The sequence below is a fragment of the Silurus meridionalis genome, chromosome 12, assembly GCF_014805685.1.
Source record: "Silurus meridionalis isolate SWU-2019-XX chromosome 12, ASM1480568v1, whole genome shotgun sequence".
Lineage (NCBI taxonomy): Eukaryota > Metazoa > Chordata > Actinopteri > Siluriformes > Siluridae > Silurus > Silurus meridionalis.
This window is the reverse complement of record NC_060895.1, coordinates 22,754,376-22,777,268: the sequence shown is the minus strand read 5'-3', so window position 1 is coordinate 22,777,268 and position 22,893 is coordinate 22,754,376. Positions and strand designations below refer to the sequence as shown.

General features: G+C 41.3%; 1 long non-coding RNA gene across 2 annotated transcripts in view; it reads left to right on the top strand.

The window, feature by feature from the left end:
* Positions 1 to 245: 245 nt before the first annotated feature.
* The window catches only part of LOC124394388, a 30,657-nt gene continuing 8,009 nt past the window's right edge, over positions 246 to 22,893 (top strand). Inside the window, exons 1-3 of one of the 2 annotated variants that reach the window (XR_006927487.1) lie at positions 246 to 304; positions 657 to 724; positions 6,498 to 6,756. This is a non-coding gene — a long non-coding RNA (uncharacterized LOC124394388). Of the gene's footprint in view, positions 305 to 656; positions 725 to 6,497; positions 6,757 to 22,893 lie in introns of those variants that run through there. The other variant, XR_006927486.1, reaches the window with a different exon arrangement.

Genomic DNA, 22,893 nt, shown 5'->3' with positions numbered 1-22,893 from the left:
AAGTATAGCTCATCTACTAATAATTATATATAAATAAAATGTACATTTATGGAGAAACATGAAGAAAACTGTAAACATGTAAAGAAATTTTATTATGTTGAGTAATAAATTTCACCTTGATGTACATGTAACAAGTAGAAAACCTCTCGTCATCTCAGTGCTTGGACCCCTTTTTTCTTCCTGCGATTCGAACATGGTGAATCGACTCCCCAAAAGAATCAATTTAAGGATTCGATTTTCCGAACCGACTCTTTTGTGAAACACACCGTCACATTGTATCTCAGAGCAAAACGCCAAGCAGAAGGTAAAGCAAATTAAGTATTTATGTAGTTTATATTCTATCAGTTTCTTTACAAATTTGTCTGTATATTTTATTTACTGAAAATAAACGCTATATTTAAACATTTTTGGAATGTTTTAATTTTTACAGGTTTTCCAACGAGTTAGCATGAATTAGCTAAGTTATAGAGTAAACTTACATTTGATTTAATAAATAAAAATATAAAAAGAAACTCAGGTATTACAAACACGCAATTGTTTGCTATATTTTATTAGTTACATTGTCTAAAGTAGCATTATTTAGCATTAATGCTACTTGGTAACCTGTAACCTAGTAACCTGAATGGTTTTTATTTCTCAATTTTGTCTTTTCACAGGTTCAGTTTACATTTCTTACTTCTACTTGTACCTTAAACCATCACTATTGTCTTGTGCAAATGAAAGGGTGAGTACAAAGTCAACAGCCCTTATTAGAGCTACTACAACTACTGTTCAATCCTGATTCAATCCACTTCTTAGTACCATCATTATGACTCCATATCTGTAGAAACCACCAATATTATAAAGAAACACAGAATATCAGAGCGCCGCATGAATACATGCCGTTACTAAAGCAAGAAATCCAATGAACACAATTCAACACATCTCCTTTCACTGTAGCCACAACTGCATTGCCCACATACATCATTTCCAGCAGAAGCATTGAAATTAACCACATAAAATGACTCCGGGTTTTCTGTGCGTTTTTCCCACGCGTTACGGTTTTCCTAAGGATTTAAATTTAAGCCAGATTGTGTGTTTTTGTGCGAATTCTGTGGAAAACTAAATTTGTTCATGAAAAAGTTTAACAACTTTAATGAACTGTTCGGGCCCACCTTGCCTCAAAATGTTTAGTTTTTCTAGTCTTGTAAACAACTTAAGTGTATGTGCAAATATTTCAATTTATTCTTCTGTCAGCCATTGTGGAATAAAAAGAAGCTATTAAATCCACATGAATATATTCGAGCTTGGCGGCCTGCTGTAGATGTGGTTTGCAAGATCTGTAGTGCGCTCTCTGTTCATTCAATCAAACACGATTGGACGCCTTCTAGAAGGCCTCGGAATAAGCAATTATCAGTCTGATCCTTTTACGTGACAGCTTTAAGCTATATGGATTGTAAGTTATAGGATGTCTAAATGACCCTGGCAACACGTGATGTAATGGATGAAATCTAATTGGATAGAAACTATATTCGAATTATACACTTGGATTTGCTGTGCAGTCGAGAGAAAAGCTATGAAATGAAGAGAATAGACTATTGAGAAAAATTTTATACATTTTTATGGTCAAATATATATTTATATGCAAGTCAGTGATGAATTTAGGCCAGCAGAGAAGATCTTGCTGGCCCTGATGAACTGTAACTGGTGCTACTACAACTACTGTACAAATCTATATTATGGCATGAAACTTCTTCTTCTTCTTCTTTTTTCGGCTGCTCCCATTAGGGGGTGCCACAGCGGATCATCCGTCTCCATACCACCCTGTCCTCTACATCTGCCTCTTTCACACCAACTACCTGCATGTCTTCCCTCACCACATCCATGAACCTCCTCCTTGGCCTTCCTCTTTTCCTCCTTCCTGGTGGCTCCATCCTCAGCATTCTCCTACTGATATACCCCATGTCCCTCCTCTGCACATGTCCAAACCATCTCAATCTTGCCTCCCTCACCTTGTCACCAAAACGTCCTACATGCACTATCCCTCTAATAAACTCTTTTCTAATCCTGTCCACCGTCGTCACTCCCAACGGGAACCTCAACATCTTTAGTTCTGCTACCTCCAGCTCCACCTCCTGTCTTTTACTCAATGCCACTGTCTCTAATTCATACATCTCAGGTCTCACCACAGTCCTATAAACTTTCTCTTTCACTTTCACAGATACTCTTCTATCACAAATCACTCCTGCGATCACTCTTCTCCACCCACTCCAACCTGCCTGCACTCTTTTCTTTACTTCCTTAACACACTCTCCATTACTTTGCACTGTTGACCCCAGGTACCTGAACTTCTCCACCTTCTCCACCTCTTCTCCCTGTAACTGCACCACTCTACTGCCCTCCCTCTCATTTACGCACATGTACTCTGTCTTACTCCTACTGAGTTTCATTCCCCTTCTCTCCAGCGCATATCTCCACCTCTCCAGGCTCTTCTGAACCTGCTCACTACTCTCACCACAAATCACAAAATCATCCGCAAACATCATAGTCCACAGAGAGTCCTGTCTGACCACGTCCATCAACCTGCCCATCACCACTGCAAACAGGAAAGGGCTCAGAGACGATCCTTGATGCAGTCCAACCTCCATTTTGAACCAGTTTTCTCGTTCCTACTGCACACTTCACTGCTGTCACACTGTCCTCATACATGTCCTGCACCACCCTCACATACTTCTCTGACACACCTCACTTTCTCATACAATAAGATAAGATAAGATAAACCTTTATTCGTCCCACAGTGGGGAAATTTCTATGTTACAGCAGCAAGACAAAGAAATAAAAATAGATGCAAATATATATAAAAAAAGAAGAATATACAAAAAAAAAATAAAAAAATAAAAAACAGAAATAAAAAAAAAAAATACCACAACTCCTCTTTTGGCACTCTGTCGTACGCTTTCTCTAAATCCACAAATACACAATGCAATTCCTTCTGACCTTCTCTATACTTCTCCATCAACATCCTCAAAGCAAATAATGCGTTTGTGGTGCTCTTCCTCGGCAGGAAACCATACTGTTGCTCACAGATGGTCACCTCTTCTCTCAGCCTGGCTTCCACTACTCTTTCCCATAACTTCATGGTGTGACTGATCAACTTTATTCCCCTGTAGTTACTGCAGGTCTGCACATCTCCCTTATGCTTAAAGATTGGTACCAGCACACTCCTTCTCCATTCCTCAGGCATCCTCTGACCTTCCAGAATCATGTTGAACAATTTGGTTAAAAACTCCACTCCATCTCTCCTAAACATCTCACGCTTCTACGGTATGTCATCTGGTCCAACCGACTTTCCACTCTTCATCCTCTTAATCGCTGCTCTCACTTCCTCCTTACTAATCTTATCCACATCCTGCTTCACCAACTCCACATCATCCAACCTTCTCTCTCTCTCATTTTCCTCATTCATCAGCTGCTCAAAATACTCCCTCCACCTTCTCAACACACTCTCCTCACTAGTCAACACATTTCCCTCTCCATCCTTTACTGCTCTAACTTGCAGTACATCCTTCCCAGCTCGGTCCCTCTGCCTGGCCAATCGGTATAAATCCTTTTCTCCTTCCTTAGTGTCCAACCTCTCATACAGCTCCTCATATGCCTTTTCCTTGGCTTTCGCCACATCCTCTTTACCTGCTGCATCTCCTTGTACTCCTGCCTACTTTTCTCATCACTCTGTCTATCCCACTTCTGTTTTGCCAACCTCTTTCTCCTTATGCTCTCCTGCACTTCCTCATTCCACCACCACGTCTCCTTGTCTTCCTTTCTATTTCCAGATGTCACACCAAGTACTTTTCTAGCTGCCTCCCTCATCACTCCTGCAGTAGTTGCCCAATCATCCAACACCTCTTCACCACCACCGAGCCCTGTCTGACCTCTTCCCTGAACCTCACACTACACTCTTCCTCCTTCAGTTTCCACCATCTTATTCTTCTTTCAGTCCTCACTCTCCTCCTCTTCTTCTTCGCCTCCAAAACCATCCTACAGACCACCATCCGATGCTGTCTAGCTACACTGTCCCCTGCCAACACCTTACAGTCTCAATCTCCTTCAGGTTGCATCTCCTGCATAGCACATAGTCCACCTGTGTGCACCTTCCTCCACTCTTATAGGTCACCCTATGATCCTCCTTCTTCTTAAAATAAGTGTTCACCACTGCCATTTCCATCCTTTTAGCAAAATCTACCACCATCTGCCCTTCCACATTCCTCTCCTTAAAACCATACCTACCCATCACCTCCTCATCACCTCTGTTCCCTTCACCTACATGCCCATTAAAGTCTGCCCCAATCACCAATCGTTCTTTCCTAGGTACACCATCTACCACTTCATCTAATTCACTCCAGAATCTTTCCTTCTCCTCCATCTCACAGCCAACTTGTGGAGCATAGGCACTGATGACATTTATCATCATCCTTCAACTTCCAGCTTCACGATCATCACCCTATCAGAAACTCTCTTCACCTCCACTACACTCTTACTGTACTCTTCCTTCAGAATCACCCCTACACCATTTCTCTTTCCATCCACACCATAATAGAACAGTTTAAACCCACCTACAATGTTCCTGGCCTTACTCCCTTTCCACTTGGTCTCCTGAACACACAACATATCTACCTTTCTCCTCTCCATCATATCAGCTACCTCTCTCCCTTTACCCGTCATAGTACCAACATTAAATTACCAACCCAAACCTCCACTCTCTTACACGTCTCCTTTTCCTGCCGTCTCTGTAGATGTCTTCCTCCTTTCCTTCTCCTTCTTCAGCCAACAATAGCCCAATTTCCACCGGTACCCTGTTGGCTAACGATACCTGTGGCAGTCTTTGTTAACCTGGGCCTCGACCGATCCGGTATGAAATTCTTATTTGTGATCCGCATATGGATGCCCTTCCTAACGCAACCCTCCACATTTATCTCAAATGCGATCTGCAAAACCATCAAAAGCTATAATGAAATGCGATCATGAGGACCATCCCAGAAAAGGAAGACCAAGAGCTACCTCTGCTGCAAAGAATACGTTTATTTTACTGAACAAAATTTTAAACGCAACACTTTTGTTTTTGCCCCCATTTTTCATGGCTGCTGAACTCAAAGATCAAAGACTTTTTCTATGTACACAAAAGACGTATTTCTCTCAAATATTGTTCACAAATCTGTCAAAATCTGTTAGTGAGCACTTCTCCTTTGCTGAGAGAATCATCCACCTCACAGGTGTAGCAGATCAAGATGCTGATTAGACAGTGTGATTATTGCACAGCTGTGTCTCAGGCTTGCCAAAATAAAAGGCAACTCTAAAATATGCAGTTATACTGTATTGGGGGTCCAAAAACCAGTCAGTATCTGGTGTGACCACCATTTGCCTCACGCATTTTGCCCTGTAAAGTGAAAACCGAGATTCATCTGTGAAGAGAGAACACCGCTCCATAGTGCCAGACGCCATCGAATGTGAGTATTTGCCCACTGAAGTCGGTTACGATGACGAACTGCAGTCAGGTGGAGACCCCGATGAGGACGACGAGCATGCAGATGAGCTTCTCTGAGACTCTTTCTGACAGTTTGAGCAGATTGTTGCAGCAGCTGTCTGGGTGGCTGGTCTCAGACAATCTTGGAGGTGAAGATGCTGGATGTGGAGGTCCTGGGCTGGTGGGGTTACACACGGTCTGCGGTTGTGAGGATGGTTGGATTTACTGTCAAATTCTCTGAAACTCGGCTTATGGTAGAGAAATGAACATTCAATTCACGTGCAACAGCTCTGGTGGACGTTCCTGCAGTCAGCATGCCGATTGCACACTCCCTCAAAACTTGCGACATCAGTAGCATCGTGCTGTGATAAAACTGCACATTTTAGAGTGGCCTTTTATCGTGTCCAGCCTAAAGCACACCTGTGCAATAATCATACTGTCTAATCAGTATCTTAATATGCCACACCACGCCAGCAAAGAAGTGCTCACTAACAGATTTAGACAGATTTGTGAACAATATTCGAGAGAAGGTCTTTTGTGTAGATAGAAAAAGTCTTAGATCTTTGAGTTCAGCTCATGAAAAATGGGGGCAAAAACAATAGTGTTGCATTTATAATTTTGTTCAGTATAGAATAACCAGCATCATAAATTGCCGATTTATATAAATGCTTCTCTGAGTTTAAGTGGAGAGGAGACTGTGTTTACAGGAGATTGTGAGAGTCAGGACTTCATAGTCAAATTGCTGAAGACACTTGCTTGGGCCAAGAAACGAAAGGAATAGTCATTAGATCAGTGAATAACTGTCCTTTGGTTTGATAATCCCAAATTTGAGGTTTTTGTTTCTTACCACTGTGTCTTAGTAGACATACAGAGATTAGAAAGACGGATCCTGAATGTGTGGTTTCAAATGTAAAGCATGGAGAAGGAGGTGTGATGTTGTGAGGGTGCTTGCCATTTCATCCGGTTTGCACTTAGTGGAACGTAATTTGTTTTCTAACAGGTCAATGACCCCAAACACACCTCTAGGTTATGTGAGAGCTATTTGTACAAGATGAAGAGTGATTGAGTGCTACATCAGATGACCTGGCCTTCACAATCAATCTAAATTCACTTGAGATGGTCTGGAATGAGTTGGACCGGAGAGTGAAGGAAAAGCAGCCAACAAGCACTCAACACCTCTGAGAACTTCCCAAGATTGTTGAAAAACTATTTCAGGTGACATTGTGATAAGGCTGTCTAAGATAATGCCAAAAGTGTACAAAAACGCATCCCCTCACTTTTTAGCAAACATTTTATTATATGTTCTCAAGGGAAAATACTATAGAAATGAAACTTGAATATATTTTAGAGTATCAATGTGCAGCTTGTATACAGTACAGATTTACTGTCCTCTAATAATACCTCAACATACAGCCATTATTGTCTAAATAACTGGCAACAAAAGTGAACGTTAAAACTGTGTCCAAAGTGTCAATATTTTGTCTGAGCACCATTGTTATGTAGCACTGCTTTTATCCTCCTGGTCACGGAATTCACCAGAGCTGCACAGGTTGTTACTGGGATCCACTTCCACTACCCCATTATGACATCACAGAGCTGCTGGATGTCAGATACATGGGGCTTCTCCACCTTCTGCTTGAGGATCCACACAGGTGCTCAATAGGGTTTAGGTCTGGAGGCAAACTTGACCACTCCATCAGCTTCACCTTCAGGTTTGGGGTGGCATCATGTTCTGCTTCAGAATTCGACAGTACATGTTGGAATCCATGTTTTCCTCAATGATATATACAGCTCTCCAGTACCAGCAGCACTCATGCAGCCCCAGACCAGGATGCTACCACCACCACCATGCTTGACAGTAGGCAAGACACAATTTCTTTGGTTCTCCTCACCAGGGCGCCGTCACACATGCTGGACACCATCTGAGCCAAAAAGTTAATCTTAGTCTCATCAGACCACAGGACATGGTTCCAGTAATTCATGCTCTTGGGCAGGTCATCTTCAGCAAACTGTTTGTGGGTTTTCTTGTGAGCAGCTTCAGAAGAGGCTCCTTCTGGGACAACAACAGTGTAACCGACTTGTTGCAGTGTGTGACGTATGTTCTAAACAGTGACGAGCGGACCTTCTGTTTTTGCATCCTCTAATGCAATGCGGCAGCACTCATGCGTTTTTTTAAGCTTCTGCACCTGACACACAGCACGAAGGACTTAACAACTTTGATGGACCCTTGCGAGGTCTGTTCCGAGTGGAACCCGTCTTGGGAAACCTCTGTATGACCCTGCCCACTGTTCTGTAACTCCTTGGCATCTTTGTGGAGAAAAACAATAATAATTCTTAAATGTAATAAATAATTATACAAAGTCATTTCGGTAGAGATTCCTTCCAAAACTTTTTTCAACCCAGTAGCAGCTTTTCCACAACTCATGACTGGGTCTCAAATGGATTTATGTGGAGCTTTTATAGGATAATCTTCAAGGGTGATGAATACCTCATTTATTTAGATCATTATTTGATATGCTCAGTAGTTTCCTTTACTTGGGGTTAATCGCATTGTTAGCTAACACTTTCTGGTTAAATATTAAGCTTTCTGGGAATCCAGGTTTTGCAACTGGGCCACATTTTGAGGCTTTTTGCAGTACATAGTGCATAGTGGTTTAAATAATAAAGATCTGTTGTCTACCTTTGAGCATTAATCTTGCATTTGAAGTGCACCTGTCATTGGTGGTACTGTATTTTGTCCAGATGCAAGACAGAAGATAAAAATCTTATTCCCAGTACGTCTCCGAGGACCCAGCAGGTGTGCGTTTCGATACCTTTGCCATGCCAGTAAGCTCCACTTCAAGAAAAAAATTCAACCTTTCCATTCCTCTGTCTCTGTGTTGTGAATGAAGACCCCACGTTCCTTTAGAACTTTTCTGTAAGAAAGGGACAGAAGCAAACAAATTTTCTCTTCGAAAACGAGACAATTTCTTTCGAGCATGTTTAATAACTGAAAGACAGTTCCCAGGTCCCATGTTCTCTGCGTCAGGGGTAAAGAATCGGTGCTCTAATTTGCCGTGTGCAGATGAACGGCGGACGGAAGCTTCCAGCACGGTGTGGTTTCACTTCATGAACAATTGCCTTTCTTCAGAATTGATACGATCATAAATCTCAGGTGATTGCTGCCATTAGTTTTAGTCGCACGTACGATCCTATGGGACACGCCTCCTTTTTTTCCCCCCCTTCTCAACCAACATTGCAGTTATTATATCAAACTTGTGTGATGACACGTGTCGCTGGAGCAGCAAATTAACGACAAGGTAACGTCAAGAAGACGGTCTGATCCGAATTATAGCTCTTGAGAAATGTAAAGACTTCACTGGAAATTGATTTTCACCTATAAATCAATCCCTCATACATTCCTTTATACATCTACCATGGTTTATATATATATATTTATTATTATTGGGGTTTTTTTGCTCATTTTTGTAATTCTGACAAATAATGGTGTATTTTCATCAAAGCTATTAAGACGCACAGACTGACATGGACGTGTCCTGATTTTTCTTTTTTAGTCAGTTTTCCTGGTCAGGGTCTCGCTGTGAGTAAAACCGTGCACTTGCTTAATTTATTCATCTGTTCTGAGTAATGAACTGTTTATTAGGGAGAAAGAAAGAGGGAAGTAAAGAGAGGCCGAGAGTATAAGAGAAGGAATGAGTACGAGTGAGAGAAAAGAAAACAACATGAAAAGTGAAAGAGTGGCAGTAGAAGACAAAAGAAAGGGTATCACTCGGAGTGAGAGTATGAGATTAGGGGAAAACAGAAAAGATAAAGGGATGCTGAGAGAAGTGACAGAGACTTGATGAAAAAAGACAGAAAAGAACCAGATATGAAAGACAAAATGTAAAAAAAGGTAGATGGACGTAGAGAGATTGAGGGAGAAAAGGTACTCATGCAGAGAGCGATGCAGAGACAAAAAGAGGGACGGGACAGTCGGAGAGAGCGAGAGAAATAAGAGACTGTAGAAGTGTAGAGACATGCAACCGGTAAAAGACATTGAAGACAAAGAGACAAATAGAGCTATTTAGCTATTTGAGGAAAAGGAGAGAGACAAAAAAAGGTAGGCAGAGCAGTACAGAAACAGAAAAAGAGGCAAGAAAAGATGGACAGTAAAAGAGGAGACGGATAGACGCATAAAGATTTGGGGAAAAGGAGAATAAAGAGAGTGGGCGAGGGTATAGAGAGAGAGAGAGATGGGGGAAAAAATACAAATAAAAACAGATATAGAGATGTAGTAGAAGGGAGAGAGGAGACTCAATGAGTAAAAGACAGTGAAGAGCAGAGAGAGAGAGAGAGAGAGGTGATTGTTGTTAATTAACCCCACTTTAATTGCTTGCTGCTAAAATCCAGTTGTAAAGAAGCTGACTGTAAAATTTATGATGCACATTCAATCTGTCATAGATGGAGGGAGGGAGGGAGTGAGGAGATGGATGGATGGATGGATGGATGGATGGATCCATAGCAAACCCCCCCGCCAAAAAAAATTAAAAAAGAGCCAGGACTTTTTCCGTAAGCGGAAAGGCACGTGGTTGTAACGCCGCCTCAGAGCCGGCGTGAGTCGCATCTCCCCAACATCCAGTTCCACTCTCCAATTACTTTCACGCTCGACTCGCTCCCGTCACGAGCCGAAAGAACAGATTAGCGGCTACACGTCTGCACGCAGGAGCCTCTAATTAAAAACGCAAACCTGGGAAATGAACATCTGGCAACACGGCAGACGCGAGGTTCGAACCGAAAACCCGGAATAATATCCAACGTTATCTTTTAATCGTCAAACACTCCTGCGGACCAGCGCCATTTATGCAATTACAACAAGCGAACTGAGACGCCTTCGTTATATTTACGTCGGTTAGAGATGTCGCAGGACCGCGGTTCCACGATGCCGATACTGAAAACTCAGTGGGCATGTAATGATGCCCAATTTTGTTGGAAATTTTAATAGAAGACTTTATTGTTATTTGAGTGGTAAAGTTGCCTCTTCTGAAGGGCAGTGGAGGTTCAGTGGTTAAGGCTCTGGGCTACTCATCTTAAGTTTGGGGCTTCAAGCCTCAGCCCCACCAAGCTGGCACTGTTTGGCCCTTAAGCTCTTTACCATATCTGCTCCAGGGGCACCGTATCATGGATAAAACCATATGTGAGAACTTTGGGGAGGTGGTAAATCAGTGGTTAAGGCTCTGGGTTACTGATCGAAAGGTTGGGGGTTCAAGCCCTGGAATTGCCAAGTTGTCACTCTTGGGGCCCTTGAGCAAGGCCCTTAACCCTCTCTGCTCCAGGGGCGCTGTAACATGGCTGACCCTGCGTTCTGACCCTAGCTTCCTAACACTGAGAAGAAAGAAGTATACTGTGCAAAGTATGACGCGTCTAAAAAGCTTTGTGCTTTGACTTTTCTGGATTAATGCATCTTGATGAGGTAATAAATGTTATTTGTCCCTACGTGCTCCAAATGGAACATAACATGTATTTAAAAATTGATAATGCCACAGATGCTTAATAATAATTCAAATCCAGTGGACAGCGCAAAACAAGACACACACACATACACACATTCCGACTCCCTTGCTCGGTTGACTCGCTCACTGTATCATCCTAATGAAGATGGATTCATTTAATCTGTTTCCTGACACAGGCCTAGCCATCCCTTCAGTTGTGTCATCCTCTCTTTCTCTGGTGCTTCCCTGTCCCATGTGGATTTTCTTTTTTCTTTAATCGTGCTCCAGTTCTAGCATTAGGCCGAACCACGAGCGTGCGAGTGGCTCGAGACGGAGTGGAAAGGCCAAGGAATTTGTCACCTCCTTCAACGAGGGGCCCCAGCAGATCATTAATCTCCAGACGTTTCGATATTGTATTAACCTTTTCTAGTGGAAATCCTGGCGGCTCATTAGTCTGGTAAAAGGGAGATGGGAGCGTAGTAATCAATAGAACAAGCTTTCAACAGGGCCGTGAGTTATACCACAACGTTCACGTGCCCTCGCCCTTCAGCTGATATGATAAGAGTGCGCCTTAACTGATTACGGCCACGTGACGAGGACAGAGAGGTGTTCGATCCTGTGCCGCATCAGACGCTTCATCACTAGCGACAAGCCGAGCAGGGCAGCGGCTAAAATCAGGAGACAAGAGCTGTTCAACGTTCCATCATGAGTTTTGTTGGATTAACATACCAGTGATGTTATAACCATAAGGTTTGTGTGTCCTTATTGAACATCTCATTCCACATTCAGTCCCCATTTGCTGTTATAGTAACCTCCACTCTTCTGGGAAGATGTTTCCACTAGAGTTTGGAGTGTGCTTGTGGAGATTTGTGGAGACTCATTCACCCACAAGGGTGTTAGTAAAATCAGGTAGTGATGTAGGTGAGGTGAGGAGGCCTGAGGGAGCAGTCAGTGTTCACATTCATCTCAAAGGTCTTTAATAGGGTTAAGGTCAGAGCTCTATAGCAGGAGAAAGCAGATCTTCATGAACCTGGCTTTGTGCACAGGGTCATTGTTATGCTGGAACAGGTTTGGAACTTCTAGTTCAAGTGAAGGGAAAATTTTGAACGCTAAAGCTTCCAGAGACTTATAGAACAAGGTGCTTCCAAGTTTGAAGAAGAACCAAATAAAAGTCTGCTATCCCAGTCCTTTCATCCATATAGTGTTTACACTAGATTTGAATTCCAACCAAGCAACAGTAGAATGCAATGACTGAGGATTTACCGGAGCACAAATGACATGTTTCCTGTGTGTTCTTTCAGCAAGCTTAGTATTGTCTGTTTTTCTTTTTGGCACCTCCTGATTAGGGCTTTAAGAAAAACACATCAAGCTTGTCGACTAAGCTACATTCAGTAAACGCAAGATTTGCGGTTCATGCTCGTTCATGTGCACACCTCATAAAGACAAAAAAAAACCCAGACTAAAGCGTAATGGCAAAATACGAGCGTGGGAGTTTAAAGAGGGCGTGTGAGAAGAGAAAAACAAATCCTCCAGCCTGTTAAAGGCTTTACTATGCGCTCACCCGTATCCTAACCTCTCATCCATCATCGCAGCTTCGTTTCCGAGGCAGCTCTGTTCAGCAGGTCATATGACTACGAAAACATGCCAATTTAGCCCTATTATGTGCTCACGGTCAACTTCAAAATGTTTAAACACGGTCTATCGTCGCCACGCTTCGGCTCGATAATTGCCGGCGTCTGGGCCTTTCAGAACGCTATCGTAACAAAAACGCCACTGCCGAAGTTTCGATCGCGTAGTTACACCACAAGTAGCCTTTTCAGAACGGGCGAATTTGACGAGGTTCTAAAGGCGGCCTCGAACTCGCTCAATAAGGTTCATCATTCTTCTTGCATATTTTTAACGTGATTACAGGAGGGAAAGAGAAAATAAGACTCTTAAAATGAACGTCATTTGTTTCCTTTTTGGAAAAAATTACATTTTTATTTCTGAAATTAAACTAGAATATGTGTGAAAACTAAACCCATTTAGTGCATTTGTCATATTACATCAAAATGCAAATACAAATATATATTAAAAAAAATATATAAATAATAATATTTATTCTTAATTTCTTTAAAAATGAAAACCATTTTTTTATTTATTTTTTTGGAAATGATTCAAATCTTTCTGCTGTTTTCTTCGGCCTGAATCATCTCGTTGTTTTCTCCTTGTTCCTCTATTTTTCATTCTGCAGCATCTTCTGTGTTACATTGTCCAGAGCGCTCCAGGGGTCAGAGTGGTACCACAGTAACCCAGTGCCCCTTGTGTAGTTAAATAGACTAAACGAAGCATCGAGGAAAATAATTTTATATTTCAATTACTCTAGAAATCATTTCAGCTCTACTTTATACACAAACCTGAAGTTCTGCACTTGTGAGAATCTTAACTTGCCTGACTGTATTCATCCTTTAGAGAAGAAATAATCATCTTTTTTACTCCTTTTATTTATTTTCTTGCCTCTATACAATTGTAGCTTTTAAGTGTAAAATACTAGTTGGTGCTCAGATCATGCTTCCTTTACTAGCCTAATACTATTAACTATGGGTGTAGCGGTGCACGTACAGGGCTTTTACTTCAGTACACTTTTCTACTGAACGCAGTCCTTTCTACATACATCACTCAGGAACGTATTAAGTGGCAGATCGCAAGTTTGTTTTGTTTCTGCCTCGCACTTTAAACACGTTTTTTTTTTATTATTTCTAAACTTGTAAACATAGACAACATTGCCAGGGGTATATTTAAAAAAAAAAAACAACAAAAAAAAAAAAGGGAACTAGAGTTAGCACGGTGTTGCTGGAAATTCGATTTGTTTTGCGCATGCTTAAAATGAATCTAAAGAATCCATCTCGCTAGCTTTAGCCGCTACAGATTCTTTACCGTTTTGTGTTCAGCTTCAAGAATTTCGATTAACTATCATATTTCCTTTTATTTTAATGAATATAATAGTGTATTGCATTATTTTGATTAATTCAGTAAATGTTTTTTTTATATAAAATATTACACAATATTATTTAACCAAGCAGGCACTTCATTTAAAATGGTTTAAAATTGAAAATGTAAACAGTTTTACACAAATGTTAATTATAATAAACTGTTATTCAAAAACAATTTTATGTTTTGCATTTCATTCCCCCAACCGTACCGAAATTTAACTGAACCGTTACGTACCAAACCATGAATTTTGTGTATTGTTACACCCCTGTTAATAATATAAATCAATCACCATCATTTCAACTTTATATTAGGTGACTTTAGCACATGATTAAATAAATAATAAAAACATTTTCCGATGTAAATAAGAAATATCCCAATATATCGCCTTGCATACGGTATTGCAACATATCGTACCGCAACATATCGTATCGCAACATATCGTATCACAACCCCTGTATCCAGAAACATATCATTTCTTCAGATTATTGAAGATACACAGCCCTACTCGAACCCTAAGAAGATTTTTGCTGAGATCTTTGCGCTCTCTTCCTTGCTTTTTCTCTCTTGGAAATGTTTCTAAGGATAGAGTGATGGTAGAATGCATTGGTTTTCAAGGAACCTCGTTTTGCCTGCTGTTGGTTGCTTTACCCAGTAACAGTGAAGGATTATGTAGACTATATGAACATCACACTATGTTCCTGTTTCGTGCCTTGATGCTGTGTGTGTGTGTGTGTGTGTGTGTGTGTGTGTGTGTGTGTGTGTGTGTGTGTGTGTGTGTGTGTGTGTGTGTGTGTGTGTGAGATGTTTTGGGTCTTTGTAGTGTCTGTTCTGAGGCCCATTGTCAAGTCCACACAGCCATGCAGAACATTTATGTAAACCTATTAAGTTGCAGAGAGAAATTGTTGAATAAAACTAATAGTTTTTTCTCTGTTTTTACTTAAAAACTTTGACTGGTGAAGTGAAGAACACTATTGATCTCTGCATCATGCACCTGTTAATAGGTGGACTTATTTATTAGGCAGTAAGGCATTTTGTCCTCAAAGTTGACATCTTTGAAGCAGGTAAAATGGGTGAGCGTAAGGATTTGAGGGAGTTTAACAAATTTTGACGTCTAGACGTCTGGATCAGAGAATCTCCAAAACTGCAGCTCTTGTGGGATATTCCTGGTCTGCAGTGGTCAGTATCTGTCAAAAGTGCTCCAAGGAAGGAACAGTGATGAACCGGCGACAGGGTCGTGGGCGGCCAAGGATCATTGATGCACGTGGGGAGCGAAGGCTGGTCCGTGTGGTCCGATCCAATTATGAGCTCCTGTAGATCAAACTGCTGAAGAAGTTCATGCTGTTAATGATCGATGTGTCACGACTGTTTTAGCAGCAAACGGGGGGCCAACACAATATTGAAAATGGCTCTGTTTTAAATGCTAAAACAAAGTGATGTATCATAAACAACAAAAAAAAAATATATATATAAAGCCTTAACTTGGTATGTTCCCCAGATTCTCTTCAATTTATTGCATTGTAACCATATGATGGTTTTTCATCTGACTTTAAATTTCATGCTGGACTTTTTTGCATGATCATACAAGTATTAAAACCATTGAATGTTTGTAGATTTTCATTTTAGATTTGTTAGAAGTGAAATATGGGAGAGTTTGTAGACACCTGGCTTCAACACCTGCGTGTTCTGCATTTCAGATTTATTTCCAATTTTCTGTTAGACTAAGCTCTACTCTTCTTCTGCTAGAGTGTTTTACTAGATTTTGGGCTATGGCTGTGGGGGTTTGGGTTCTTTTCTTATTAGTCAGTTAAGACAGTGATGTTGAGATGTTGAGGAGGCACCAATTCATCCCCCTAAAGGTGTTCATTGGGGTTTAGAGGGTCAGGGCTTTTGTGCAGGACTCTGGAGTTCTTCTACTCGAACATAAACACTAACATGCCCATGTCTTTATGGAGCTCGCCTTGAGCTTCCGTGTTGGAACAGGAGCAGCTTTGGGACTTTTACTTCATCATCCCTAAAGTGTGTAGTAAGAGTGTAATGAAGAGCCTTATATGGACATGATGGTCAGAGTGCAGATCTCTCAGGGTGTTTCGAGACGGAGCGCCAACTCTGGAACTCGTTCTTGCAAACAAATAACTATTGGAGTTTGGTGTTAATTTCCCCTAAGATAGAAACAGAAGTACGTTGTCAGCGTTTGTTGACAGCCACTCTGTCCTTTTACTCCTAGTGCACAAGCCCAGACGTGATAAAGTTACTGTCAATCTGTGCTGATTTGGCTCATTACAGTACCCCACTTCTGGCACAGGATTCCTTCCATAAATCTGACTAAGCATCTCCCTGATGATTAGGACATGCCGAGAGATGGGACTTTCTAACATAATTGATGAAAAATAATTAGAAAGATGAAAAATCGTCTGAAACTTACGAGCAAGGATGGCTTACATCAAACCGGGACGGAGAACAGGGACGGCGGCAGCAGAGCTCATCGACTAATGAGGCCACGAACGGCACTAAAGGAAGACATACCAGAACGACTGGCGTAATAGCCGTAATGACATCAGACTTATTAAAATGATAACGGCGTAGTCCAGGCCTTAAAGTCCTGCGCACTCTAATCAGTTTGATAAATTAACAAAATTGGGAAAGTCATTTCAAGTGACTGTTTATTTTCTTGTCAAAGTTATCGTTCTTCAGCGTTTTCCATTTCACCGAAGGTATCATACAGAATTCAGTCAGTTCCCCTAAAGAATCGTGTATGCCTCCTGAAGCTAACAGGTCAGATCTAATCCATGCAGGCTTGTCGGTTTCAGATACAATCGAGGCATACTGTTTCTTGTTAACCCCTTAATTGTTTTTTAGAAGCTAAAGCTTGACTTAACTCATTTCACACATGCTTGGTAGAATAGATCCAGAGATCTACTTGTTCCTGGAATTACCCTGCATCCGATAAAGGAAATGATCCGAGTTCTCATGTTTTTGGAGGGCCATTATTTAATGTTTAAATTACCATGCATAAATATGCAAAAGTATACTTTTCTTTTTCCCTCTTTTTCTTGAAAATTGGTAGAAAATCCATTCATTTAACAGTAGATTTAATAGTAGAAGAGAAGAAAAAGTTGCTGATGGTAACACTTTTCACCAAGGAATAGTGGAAAAAGAGCTGAGGCTAAATAACGGCTTCATTTCTAAGATGTTAAAAACTAGCTGAGTGCACATACACTATATGGACAAAGGTTTGTAGACACCTGACCATAACATTGGTATATGCTTCTTTTTAAACATCTCATTCCACATTTGGTCCCCATTTGCAGTTATAATAACCTCCACTCTTCTGGGAAGACGTCCCACTAGATTTTGGAGTGTGCTTTAGTGAGATTCATTTAGCCACAGCGGTGTTAAAGTCGGGTACTGATGAAGGTGAGGAGGCCTTGGGTGCAGTCAGCGTTCACATTCATCTTAAAGGTGTTTATTAAAGTTGAGAATGGAGGTTTATAGCAGGAGATCTTCCGCACACATCAAACCCATGCAGTGTAGATCTTAATGGAGCTGACTTTGTGCACAGGGACCTTGTCATCCTGGAATAGGTTTGAATCTTTCACAAACACACCCAATTTCATAGCGCTTTGTATTAATGAGCTTGACTTACTAGTCAAGGTGCAGCACCTGTTGGAGTTTAGTGAATAATACCTGTAGGAGTATTATATATAAAGGTGAGCTGTAGCAAGGTTCTGGCATTTCCTTTGGGAGAAACCTGACGGTGTGCAGCTGGTTCTCTTAATTACCTCGAGCTACAAGTCTCCTCAGTACTGAGATGAATCAGGAAAAGGAATTTTTACACTAAAGCTAATTAGGTGAATTTTTGGTTTCTCCGATTCGTAAAAACCACGTTGCACATCAGACGCCCCGAGTCCATAAAGCAGAAAGTAATCAGGCGAACAGCAGGATAAGTGCGACGAGTAATTTTTCCTCTCCAGCACTCAATCACGTTATTTCACTGTGCTTATTCCTGACGCTGCCTCCCTCCGTGTTTCAGACGTATTAAAGTACTTTTCCATCACTTGGCCTGATTTCAGCACACGGGCTCTAACCGAGCGCTACGGCCGCCCCAGGTAGCGGCAGGTAAGCGCTAATAGTCGTATTATTATGAACGCGTTCTGATTTCCATATCCGACACATCACAGGGACAGTCTGAGAGCACGTCGCTGAGATTTAATCACCTGCTAGATGTAGCGAGGCTCATACACACAAACCTGGCTCATTAAAATGATGGATGGAAGCAGAGGGGGTTGGTTCGCACCTTCTCCAAATTTGTTCTCGTTTAGAAGGGTGCTTATTAGGGGAGCACCTGGGGCAAAAACAGACTGGTTTCAGTCAATACCCCAGACGCCAGTGTATAGCGGGGTGGGGTGGGGGGATTTGCCCAGCTGACATTTCTAGGCTTCTGACAAGTGTTAAATTCTGAAATGTGGGAATTTAAGGGTCGTTAGTTTTTAAATATTAGTCCTCGGTTAATCTGTCGCAGCCAGGCCGGCTCAGGGAATTGTGCCGTTTTCAAGATGCAGTAATATGAAGTCGCCAGTTTTTGTTCTTAATACCGGTCGCCATAGTAACTTTTATCAGAGCGTTGCACGGAAACAAATCAGCTTACTCGTGACCTCGTACTCAAAATTTGCCAGTGTATATACATGTCATATTGTACGAGCTGGAGAAGCACGGCCTGCTCTTTGACATCTGGTGCGAAAAGGTAAGCAGGTGTCACACGCTACCATCTTTTTTTTTCATTGGTAGTCGCTGCAACAAGTCGCTTTTTATTTAAAGTAAAGTTCAACTTGGTTGTTTTGCTGGACACGCACAATTCTGAAAACGGTCCTTTGTCGCTGTATGTGTGATCAAGTTTGATTTTAGTTTTGATGATGCCACGACGCAGATTCTTAAGCCAACAATGTGATAATCTGATGATTTGACTGAACGCCGCAATCTGACTTTAATAAAAAAAATTAAGTTTATTTTATTAAAAAAAAACTATTTGTAATCATTAAAACTCCAGACATAACTACCTCGAGAGCTTGACTTTTTCTTCTGTATAGTATCTCCTGTTTCTTTCATTTGTACTTAGTTATAGTTTAGCTACTGTTTCATCAGGGGGAAAAAACTCGCCTTCAATTACGATTGATGAGCCGAATTATTTCCCCATAATTTAACCGGTATTCATCCATACTTCATCCGTATCTATATTCTTCCTCTTCTTGTTCTTTTTCTTTTAGCTGCTCCCATTAGGGGTCGCCACAGTGGATAATCCGTCTCCATACCCCCCTGTCCTCTATATCTGCCTTTTTCAAACCAACTACCTGCATGTCTTCCCTGACCACATCCATGAACCTCCTCTTTGGTCTTCCTCTTTTCCTCCTTCCTCAGCTTGTCTCCAAAACGTCCTACATGCGCTGTCCCTCTAATAAACTCATTTCTTATCCTCTCCATCGTCGTCACTCCCAACGAGAACCTTAACAACTTCAGCTCTGCTACCTCCAGCTCCACCTCCTGTCTTTCACTCAATGCCGCTGTCTTTAACCCATACAACATCGCAGGTCTCACCACAGTCCTATAAACTTTAACTTTCACTCTCACAGATACTCTTCTATCACAAATCACTCCTGCTTTCACTCTTCTCCACCCACTCCACCCTGCCTGCACTCTTTTCTTCACTTCTTTAACACACTCTACATTACTTTGCACTGTTGACCCCAGGTACCTGAACTCCTCCACCTTCTCCACCTCTTCTTCCTGCAACCGCACACTCACTCCACTGCCCTCCCTCTCATTCACACACATGTACTCTGTCTTACTCCTACTGACCTTCATTCCCCTTCTCTCCAACGTGTACCTCCACCTCTCCAGGCTCTTCTTCACCTGCTCACTACTCTCACCACAAATCACAATATCATCCACAAACATTATAGTCCACGGAGACTCCTGTCTGACCTCGTCCAACAACCTGTCCATTACCACTGCAAACAGGAAAGGGCTCAGAGCTGATCCTTGATGCAGTCCAACCTTCACCTTAAACCAGTCTGTTGTTCCTGTTATACTGCACACTTTACTGCTGTCACACTGTCCTCATACATGTCCTGCACCACCCTCACATACTTCTGGCACACCTGACTTCCTCATACAATCCCACAACTCCTCTTTCTCCACCCTGTCGTAGGCTTTCTCTAAATCCACAAATACACAATGTAACTCCTTCTGACCTTCTCTAAACTTCTCCATCAACATCCTCAAAGCAAATAATGCGCCTGTGGTGCTCTTCCTCGGCTTGAAACCATACTGCTGCTTACAGATGGTCACCTCTCAGCCTGACTTCCACTATTCTTCCCATAACTTCATGGTGTGACTGATCAACTTTATTCCCCTGTAGTTACTGCAGGTCTGCACATTTCTCTTATTCTTGAAGATCGGTAACAGCACACTCCTTCTGTATTTCTCAGGCATCTTCTCACCTTCCAAAACACAACCTGGTTAAAAACTCCACTGCATCTCACCTAAATATCTCCATGCTTCTACTGGTATGTGATCAGGTACCAGACTACTTTCCACTTTTCATCCTCTTAATCGCTGCTCTCACTTCCTCCTTACTAATCTTATCCACTTCCTGCTTCACTAACTCCAAATCATCCAACCTTCTCTCTCTGATTTTCCTCATTCATCAGCTGCTCAAAATACTCCTTCCACCTTCTCAACACACTCTCCTCACTAGTCAACACATTTCCCTCTCCATCCTTTATTGCTCTAACTTGCAGCACATCCTTCTCAGCTCGGTCCCTCTGCTTGGCCAATCGCTACAAATCCTTTTCTCCTTCCTTAGTGTCCAACCTCTCATACAGCTCCTCACATGCCTTTTCCTCGGCTTTCGCCACATCCCTCTTTACCTGCTGCTGCATCTCCTTGTACTCATGCCTACTTTTCTCATCCCTTTGTCAATCCTAATCCTGTTTCTCCAGCCTCTTTCTTCTTATGCTCTCTTATTTTTTCTCTCTTTGTCTACCTTTCTATTTCCCGATGTCACACCAAGTGCTTTTCTAGCTGCCTCCCTCATCATTCCTGCAGTAGTTACCCAATCCAGCACCTCCAGCACCTCTTCATTACCACGAGCTCCTGTCTGACCTCTTCCCTGAACCTCACACTACAGTCTTCCTCCTTTAGTTTCCACCATCTTATTCCTCTTTCAGTCCTCACTCCCCTCCTCTTCTTCTTCACCTCCAAACCATCCTACAGACCACCATCTGATGCTGTCTAGCTACACTGTCTCCTGCCAAAACCTTACAGTCTCCAATCTCCTTTAGGTTGCATCTCCTTCATAGAACATAGTCCACCTGTGTGCACCTTTCTTCACTCTTATACATCACCCTATGAATCCCCTTCTTAAAATAAGTGTTCTCCACTGCCATTTCCATCCTTTTAGCAAAATCTACCACCATCTGCCCTTCCACATTCCTCTCCTTAAAGCCAGACCTACCCATCACCTAGACCAACACTAAGAGTGCACTGGCTTGTGCAACCCTAATGGCTGGGTTTCATCCATATCTATATAGTTACTATATTACCTAATACACATTTCCTGTTGCTGCAGGGTTTTTGTGTAATTTAATCCAGACACAGTCGTAGTCTTATTAACGATGTTAACAGAATTAATGTCTTTTCATCCAGAGTTGGTGTGAAATAAATGTCGATAAGTGTAATATAACATGCCTGACTGTGATAACTCCGTCCTGTAACGAATAGCTTTTTCACGTGTCGTGACTTTGAGCCATGCTCGTTAATCTCGGCACACGGCCTCGAAACACGACACGTGAAACATCAATACGCCGTCGATCGTCCCTTTATTTTTAAACCACGGGACGTCCTTCATCTGTTTAACTCTCGATTCCAGAGGAATCACATCAGAGTGTAATGATTATCAGGGTTTCTGGTTGGATCTCTTTTTTTGGTCAAGTTGTGAAGGATTGGTGTGTATGAAGTTTTTACACCCTTAGCGAAATGTTTTACCTCATCAGCGAAAGTGACAGAAATGGGCAAAAATGGTGTGAATATCAGTAGTGAAACAGTTAAAATATTGTTTACTTTGAGTGTTTCTTTCTTCCTTTTTTTAAAATAAATTTTATATAAAATACGTAGACGCCTCATTGGCCTCTTCAGGCCGTTGCTGCGATACGTCAACACTATACCTGATACGCTTTGGTATAAACAAATGCAACTATATAACTTAAAAACTACTAGTTTTTCTTTTTTCCTGGATAGAATAAAAAATGTATAAAATGTATAATTGACAAAAAAAGATAAAACACTAAAACAGTGTTAGAATGTAAAATAGTACTGAACTTTATTACAAAAATAAAAAAGCAGTACTGAATAATGCTAACTGAAATAAATATGAATATATACAATTTATTTATCCATAATTAAATAATGTATAAATATTAATTATAATCAATAAATATAAAAGCATACTCTCGCATGTAAAAAAAAAAAAAAAAAAAAAAGCATGTGGAGTCAGTGATTCGCCTCTAGAGGCTGCTCTCGTAATGACAATGGATTTTCTCAGCTATTGAAACTGACACGACCCAGAAAAACTATCGGTAAGGATTTTTGATGATAGTTCCAGCAATCAACCATCAGTGCTGATTAATCGGGATAACTGATTATTCGGTCGACCTCTAATATTTATTAACTGATATCAGAGGTTTATGATCCATGTGGGCTGCAAAAAAAATAAATTAATTACCTAAAATCTCGATTCTTAGACCGTGTCAGATCCGTGTATTTCCTTAAAGAATCCATCAGTTCTCTTTATTATTGTTATGGAGTTTGCAGTTTATCTACATATTTCTAGTGCTATAAAAATAGGCTGCCGTTGCGATTTGTATTTGCCAGTTTGTTACATTTCCTCAATGATGGTCAATT